The sequence below is a fragment of the Podarcis melisellensis genome (assembly GCF_964234715.1).
Source record: "Podarcis melisellensis genome assembly, chromosome: 7".
Taxonomy (NCBI): Eukaryota; Metazoa; Chordata; class Lepidosauria; order Squamata; family Lacertidae; genus Podarcis; species Podarcis melisellensis.
In genome coordinates this window covers 81,456,682-81,464,087 of record NC_138539.1, presented here as the reverse complement: position 1 = coordinate 81,464,087, position 7,406 = coordinate 81,456,682, and the positions used below count along the sequence as shown (strand labels likewise).

At 45.4% G+C, this 7,406-nt stretch overlaps 1 long non-coding RNA gene across 1 annotated transcript; it reads right to left on the bottom strand.

Moving 5' to 3' along the window:
* Positions 1-230: 230 nt before the first annotated feature.
* LOC309374352 lies at positions 231-5,217 on the bottom strand. The gene is made up of 3 exons (XR_014170547.1): positions 5,193-5,217; positions 2,413-2,530; positions 231-313 (listed from the first exon to the last, which is right to left on the bottom strand). It is a non-coding gene; the product is annotated as an uncharacterized lncRNA (long non-coding RNA).
* Positions 5,218-7,406: the final 2,189 nt, after the last annotated feature.

The window sequence follows — 7,406 nt, the reverse complement described above, 5'->3', positions numbered from 1 at the left end:
CTAAAAGGACCAATGGCCTAATGACCAATAGACTAAAAGGACTTATGTCAACAGTGCAAGGGTTTGATTTGGTCATTAAGACCTGCACCACTGGATCCTGGATTTGGCCTATAGAAATAAAAGAAAGTTTATATTTGATTTATTTAGCACTGGTAAATATGACATTTAGTGGAATACTAGTGTACCAGCAACAAAATGTTGCCAGCCTTCTTCCAAGATGCTCCATTTCATTTCCTCTGTTTTCCAGAAGCAAGTTAGCAACCCATGACTACTGAGCATGTGCAATCCTTCTTGAGATATCTGGACTCCTTGCCTGAGGAAGGGATGGGAGAGAAGTGTTGAAACGATGGATGGTTTCAGCCAGCCCATTCTGCACCTCCAGCCCCCTCCTTTCTTGCTGCTGCAAGGGAGAAAGTCTCGTTGGCCAAGGAGAGATGACTGAAAACCATTAAAGACAAAGAATGGTGGTTGTCTGTCAGCTGGCCCAGTCATCATCTTCAAAACTTTCCCTTCTCAGCTGGGAGAGGGCCCACGGTGGGAAAGTCTCCTCACCTGAGGACAAATGGTGGTACCTGTGTCCTCTTCTAGCTCTTTCCCACTCTACCTGAGCACACATGTTTTTTCCTTTTTTTAAAAAACCCATTCTGTTTTTGTTTATTTTACTTCTAGAAATGTCAGGACCCCACCCCCCCCGAGCATGGATGCTTTCTCTGTGTGTGTGCATGGTGGTACTGTTTTGGCTACCTAAGTGGGAGGGAAATAGGAATCTCTGTGACCTACGTATGTGGTCTAAATAGCAAAAGAATCAGTTGGGTGGATGGATTAAAAGTGTGGGGCTAAACTCACTCTCCAGCAGGAGACAGGCCCCAGTAGCACAGTTTAAACTCACAAAGTCAAGCAGCACAGTATTCCATTTAGTCTGCTTGCAAAGCTGTCCCCTCTTTCTACCCCTCTTGCAATGAACACACCACTAACTGTTAAGTAAGTTTAAAATGCTTTACTCACAAAATGCTCCAAAGGTCAGATTCATGCATTTATGCAAGCAGCAGCAAGGAGAACACAAGTGGAATACAGTTGGGTAGACAATACGGAAAGCTAGCTTCAAACACGTGCTCTGAGATTGGAGCTTGCTTAGGCACATCTTCCTTGGTCAGTTACATGGTGCAGAGAGGTGGAAGAGAAGGCTTTGCTTCCTCTCACATGGAGAAGAGGGGGCATGACCTAACTAAGTCTAGGAACACAACTCTATGAGCTTAACTCCTTTATGCACTAACTATCACTCATGCATAGCTATGTTTGACTGAAATATCCCACAACTTGAATATAAGAAACAGATGGAATGGTACAATGGAGGTGTGTTGGGCTGTTGACATAATTGTTCCTATGCACACTCTTCAGCTGAGGAGAGCCCATTTGTACACCAGAGAGCAGAGGAAAATAAAGCAGGCTGAAAACCACTGGTGGATGGGTGCCTAGAGGTCCTGTGCTAATTGGCATGGTTAGCAACAGATGTGGCTGCTTCTCTGGTGGTGTGTGGAGCCATAAACAGACACCACACACACTCAATGCACATACAGTGGTACCTCGGGTTACATACGCTTCAGGTTACATACTCTGCTAACCCAGAAATAGTACCTCAGCAATAGTACCTCAGGTTAAGAACTTTGCTTCAGGATGAGAACAGAAATCGTGCTCCGGTGGTGCGGTGGCAGCAGGAGGCCCCATTAGCGAAAGTGGTGCTTCAGGTTAAGAACAGTTTCAGGTTAAGAATGGACTGCCGGAACGAATTAAGTACTTAACCTGAGGTACCACTGTATTCACACATCCCTACGCACAGACATATATGTGGACACACATCCAACATATGCACTGGGATCACTGGGAGATAGGCAGGTTAAAGCCTTATCCCAATGTTCAAATGATGAACTTGGTGGCAAGATCAGGCTAGCTGAGAAGCAAATCCCTAAACCTCTCTCCATGCTATCCTGATGTAGCCCAGGTTGGTGTCCTGACACTAATAGTTACCCAATAATGCCAACTTCTGGTGGTGGCCTTGGAAACATCCTCTGAAGGATCGAGATAATGTAGCAGGATATGATGTGAGGATTATTGTGGAGCTAGATCTGCTCATGAGAATTAATAGAAATAGAAATTAATAGCAATGACTAACTTAGGTTCATTTATCCCCAAAGATGCAGATCATCTGCCATGTGACTGTTTCACTCAGAACTTATGCCACCTTTCTGTTAGATGCTCAATACTCAATTTCTGTTAGATGCCCATACTACAAATTAAAAGCAATACTAAGTCCAGTTTAATGTAGTAATCACACCATCTATTTGACTAGCAAATTAGATTTGCTTTACTTTGTTCAAAACAAGGCAAAATTGTTACGTGCTAATTATCTCTTACATGTGAAGATATATAAGGCTCTGTTGTTCATTATAGGGCAGGTCCACATCTGAGTTGGCATCATTCCATCAACGTCTCATTGTTGGATGACTTACACCTGCATGTGTGAACTGACTCCCTTTAATTAAAACCATCACATCTGAGGTAATATATTCATAATAGCAGCAGCAGCCGCCCTTAGTGCATAAGTAGTGATTTGCAGTGTCTCAGAATACACTGTGGACATTATCTCTATAATCCTTGTAAACATATCAAGATTGTTATCCCCATGTCACAGACAGGGAAACAGAAAACTATAGCTGTCCTAAAGTCACCTAGTGAGTTAACGGCAGAAGAGAGAATCAAGTCTGGGATTTCCTCTTGGGTACCCAGCCTGTTCTTCTAGCCCCTCTATGAATGACCCGGAAGTTCAACCTGTGATGGCATATTCACACAGGAGACACGTATGCATGAACCCTTCTATGGAGCTTAAGTCAAAGGCGAAGGTACCTCTGATCATTAGGTCCAGTCACAGACGACTCTGGGGTTGCATGCTCTTCTCGCTTTATAGGCTGAGGGAGCCGGCGTTTGTCCGCCACTTCTGGCAAAGCCACTTCTGGCAAACCAGAGCAGTGCACATAAACACCGTTTACCTTCCCGCCAGAGCAGTACCTATTTATCTACTTGCACTTGATGTGCTTTTGAACTGCTAGGTTGGCAGGAGCTGGGACCGAGCAACGGGAGCCGACCCTGTCGTGGGGATTTGAACTGCCGACCTTCTGATCAGCAAGCCCTAGGCTATGTGGTTTAGACCACAGTGCCATCCGCGTCTCTCTATGGAGCTTAGAGGGTGTTTATTTGCCAGGCCACCCTACCCAGCCCACAACAACCAATACAGCAAGAACTCCACAGGACAACACAAAACACCAGTGAGCTCCTGGTTTGGCTTAGCAATGATATTGACTCATAACCTTGATTCCACATCACTACCCGAAAACAGTATAGCACAGCAGCAATTGTGCTCTGCCGTGGATGCATTGTCTTTTGTGTGTGTGTACACTAATTACAATTTCCCTTTCATACATTTCCTCATTTACAACTTGCTTCATTGATCCCACTCAGCCAGCTCACATCCTTTATACAAAGAGAAAACAAAAGGGGAAATGCATTTTTTGTTGTTGTTTTAAAAGAGGAGCCTGCGGTTAAACACACTGAGGAATAATTTCACATTCATTTCATAACATCATTGCAGTGACACATACCATTGACAATTAACAGCAACAAAAAAGAAAATATCCTGCCACTATATAATGCTGATACTTTGCCGATTTTTCCCTTTTCTGCAGAGCTTTGACAATATAAATCTTGTGTTCATGCTTTGTGGATCTTTCCTGACACTCAGCAGTATTCTCACTAGGGCCTCCTTCTTATGTCCTATCATTCTAGGTTGCCTGAAGAAATTGCCGAAAATTCAATTTTGATGTCTCTGAGAACTGTGCTCTTTTGAAACCAACACACTTCTCATAAAACACAAATAAAAGGAGGACTGTGTGCTGGAGACACTTTGAAAGAGCAATCCAAACAATTGCAGCTTTGCCAGCAATGGGCAAGGAGAGCACAACTACATTTCACAAAGAACACAAGGCTGCCACTGAAATTCATGAAGGCGGCTCAGTTAGTTAGAGTGCGGTGCTGAAAATGCCAAGGTCAGGGGTTTGACCAGATGCATATTCCTGCATTGTAGGGGTGCGTGTGGATAAAATGAACCACTGAGTCTCTCCCAGCTCTACAACGCTTCTATGATTCAATGATCACTTACCCCTGAAACCACTGAGGACCTATCTGCACTACACATTTAAAGAGTTATCATGCCACTTTAAACACCCATGGCTTCCCCCAAAGACTCATGGGAAGTGCAACTTCTTAAGGGTGCAGATAGCCATTGGCGGAGCATATGCCTGCGCTGCCCAAGGCGGACGTGCTCCCGAGGGGAACAGGGGGCGGAGGGTGCCCTCCCAGGGGTGGGATAGCCACTCCAGTGCATAGAGCGTCTTGTGCGCACTGCAGCTGGGGACAGAGCGAGCCACTCATGTGGGTGGAGCAAGCTGCCGATGGCGGACATTTGGTGTGCCATCTGCCCGCGACTACCAAGCCTCCCATAGCTGTTAAAATGAAGGGGGAAGGATGGAATGCAACTGGCAAAGCAGTACAATTCCCCCCCTCCCCTGACGGCTTGGGGTAGACTTGGGCGTCACGGGCATGCGGTGTGCTGAATGTCACCCCCTCTGAAGGGATAACACCTGGGTCCGTCCACCCCCACTGCACCCCCTCTTCCTCTGCCACTGCAGAGAGTTATTAAAAAGGTAAAGGGATGCCTGAGCATAAGGTCCAGTCGTGGCTGACTCTGGGGTTGCGGCACTCATCTCGCTTTATTGGCTGAGGGAGCCGGCGTACAACTTCCGGGTCATGTGGCCAGCATGACTAAGCCGCTTCTGGCGAACCAGAGCAGTGCACGGAAACACCATTTGCCTTCCCGCCGGAGCAGTACCTATTTATCTACTTGCACTTTGATGTGCTTTCGAACTGCTAGGTTGGCAGGAGCAGGGACCGAGCAACGGGAGCTCACCCCATCATGGGGATTCGAACCAACCATCTTCTGATCGGCAAGTCCTAGGCTCTGTGGTTTAACCCACAGCGCCAGTCGTGTTCCTGCAGAGAGTTGCTGCAGAGCAACAATTCTCAAAGTTCCCTGGGAAGAGGGATTGACCGTAGGTATATGACAGAAACCGGGGTCTTCTAACAACTCTTGACACTCTTCAACTACAGGGTCCAGGATTCTTGCGGAGAAGCTACCACTGTGTAAGTGGTATAACAGGGTGTTCAATGTATAGGTCAGATGGGGCCACAGTTGCCTGTGACATCACAAATGCTTTCAGGGGATGAGAGGGTTTGTGTGGATCTCCTTTTATGTAGCAAAAACATGGTGGTAGAATGGGCTGCACGGTGGTACCTCAGGTTACGAACTTAATTTGTTCCGGAAGTCCATTCTTAACCTGAATCATTCTTAACCCAAGGCACACATTACCTACATAGACCTCCTGCGGCCCCGGAAGCAGATTGCGTTCGTGTCCCAGGGTAAAGTGCGCAACCCGTGACACCTACTTTTTGTGGAGTTCGTAACCCAAAGTGTTCATAAGCAGGACTGTTCATAACCCGAGGTACCACTGTACCACTTTAGGCTGCAAGTAGGAAACATAATTCTCCATGGAAATGCTTCATGAAAACAGAAAATTAAGATATCAGGAAGAAACATTCTAGATGTCTCCCTTCTGGGCTGGTTGTCTGCTTGCAGGGAGCCTTTCACCTCAGGGAGCATTCGAAGTTGCACGATCTGAAGTGGTACTGCCTATTCTACCATCTCAGCTTTCTGCCACCTGCTGCCTGCGTTATGGAGATCCAGCCTTAAACTAAGCTGTGCAGCAGCTTACACTTGTAGCGCTCATGTCCTGTTTCCAGTTACTTTGCAGTCAAGGGAGACGAACTACGCTGCCAGCAGAGTCCTGACAGAATCTGGCAACCATTTCCACAACTGCATTCGTAGTCAGTGTTACTGAAGTGCATCTCATGGAAACTATGTTGGGCATGTTGAGCAGTTTTGTATCAGAAGTACGTCCTCATAAATCATTTCCAAAAACCACATACAGTGGGTTTATAGCCACATGCCGGCTACTCATGAGAAACATAAATATAATCTGCCTCAACGGTTCTGGCAGACGTGTGGATTTCTCACATACAGAAGGACATATTAACCACCCCCATTTTTACAAGTTTGGATAAGGGAGTTCCTTGTGGGGACATTCTCTTCACTTAGAAGTGGAGGTCAAGGACTGAGACACACAGGAACAGAGCAAAGAACTGCAGGCTTCTGAAACGCAAAGCCTCTTTTGACCATGGTGCAGACGTTAGTCCAGTGTTTCCCAACCTTTTTTGGGCAAAGGCACACTTGTTTCATGAAAAAAATCTCGAGGCACACCACCATTAGAAAATGTTTAAAAAATTAACTCTGTGCCTATATTGACTATATATAAAGTAACTCTCTTTAATAGGAATCAAATAAACACAAAGAAAGTATTTTATAATTACTTTATTATGAAATAGTAAGTAAACAGAAATATGAAAAATTATAAAATACTTTATTCATTTACCTTTGAGGTTTGTCTCATGAAAGTTGCCTGTTTCTCCGTGTTTTCACGCAGGCGAACAAAATAGTCCGCATTCTTGTTTTGAAGCGAAGGGTGTTTCGTTTGGAGATGGCGTTTAAGTTTGCTTGGGACCATAGCACTGTTAGCTAGCTTTTCACCACACACCACGCACAGTGGAGTTGGTTGGTTTGCATCTCCGGTGAAAGTAAATCCAAATGAAATATAGCTTTCGCTATATTGCCTTGTGCCGGAGAATTTGCTTGAGCTAACCATCTTTGCTTTCTTTTCATGCCCACTCATACTTGGGCTCTCATCTGGCTCCAAATTTTGTTCAGAGTCCAGTTCTTTTCTTTTCAAAAACTTTTCCATCACTGCAGTATCCGGCCATCCAATTGCCACTGACAAACGGATACAGACCCCTTTTTTTTACAGCACAGCTCGCACAAATGTACACGGAACACCCTTTTCGAATTAAAACACACAGTCTCATGAGAGCAAGGAGCAGCGATTTTATATTTTACAAAAAGAAGTCGCTAGTCCTCATGGTGACAGGGTGGAAAATATTTAAAAGCAGAACCACCTTGAGGAAGGTGGAGCCATATCACATCCGGGCAGGAGGCCTAAATTGGTGGAACGCTCAGGCCCCGCTTATTCAAAGAGGACACCAGGCAATGTCTCAGGGTATTAAGAACCTTGAGCTAGATTAATGTCCCCAAACGTCATGGTTTGTGCCAACCTACTGACACTCCACAAAGCTTCTTAACCATGTTTGTATGAAAAAGAAATGGGGTGCTGCGGCTCTCCCAACCCACT